Consider the following 1,263-nt stretch of genomic DNA (forward strand, 5'->3'; position numbering starts at 1 on the left):
AGGGGCGGCGCGGCGAGGCGAGGAGGATGGCGGCGTCGGCGGCGGTCCTCGGCGACGGGACGAAGCGAGGCGGCGGCGGCGGATCTCATCGGGGCGGGCTCCGGCGAGGGCGGCGGTTGCGGCGGGGAGGAGGAGAGAGAGGTCGGGGCCCGGGGTGGCCCGGTATTTAAGGAGGAGGGGTGGCCTTGGGAGGCGTGGGGAAGGGGCAAGGCGGCGGCGGGCGCGGCTCGGACTCCGGCCGGAGTCCGGCTCGGCGACGGGACGACGGGGACGATGGCGGTGCGTGGAGCTGGGCCATGGCCTGGCAAGAGCTGGGCCGGCCCAGTTCGGCGGAGGAAATCCCTTTTTTTTACAAACAGAATAAGAAAAAACAAAAGAAATGAAAATATTATATAGGCATATAATATATCAAAATTTTCAGAAAAAAAATTCCTACAACGTGAACATTTTTGTGAAGTCAAATAAAATCCACACAAATTTTAATAAATCAAACAGTGCTACTGCCTTAATAAAATCCAATAAAATCATTTTAAAATACCAGAATGATTTCAAATTTATTTTTCTCCAATTTTCTGATGTAGGGAATCATGTTACCCTATTTTCTGTATATTTTTATTTTGGAGAAAAATAATTTGAATAAAACTCAAATAAGTCCAATATTGGAAAATAATTTCAATGGGACTTTGAATTTAATCCTTTGAAACTCCCAACTCCTATTTCATATGTTTTGAAGAAGTCATTTTATCTTCGCTCGTGAAAGTCATTGAGTTGCATAAAGTTTCAAAATTGGAAATATTCTCAAATGAAATTCAAATATTTTCAACACCCCTTTTCATTTAAATAAATGGAAGAAGTCATGTCATCTTCTCTCCAGGGTTTTGTGGTGAAAAGAATTTGAATTCATGGAGATCATAAAAGTAAAATGAAAGTTTGGGAAAGTCCTTTTATTCCCTCTCATTTAACTTTCAAAAGATTTCGAAATCCACTCACTTTCAGTCAATCAATCAAACAATCAATCCAATCTATCTGTTTATTATAACATTCCAAAATTTAGAATTTTGGGATGTTACACTGCTCCTGCAATAGGTCCGTCACCTAGCGGTGCATCAAGGACATAATTCTTCTGTGCAGCAATGAGGATAAACCTCAGATCACGGACCCAGTCTGCATCATTGCTACTATCATCTTTCAACTTAGTTTTCTCTAGGAGCATATCAAAAACATAGGGAAGCTACAACGCGAGCTATTGATCTAGAACATAAT

The sequence above is a fragment of the Triticum aestivum genome, chromosome 7D (genome assembly GCF_018294505.1).
Source record: "Triticum aestivum cultivar Chinese Spring chromosome 7D, IWGSC CS RefSeq v2.1, whole genome shotgun sequence".
NCBI lineage: Eukaryota > Viridiplantae > Streptophyta > Magnoliopsida > Poales > Poaceae > Triticum > Triticum aestivum.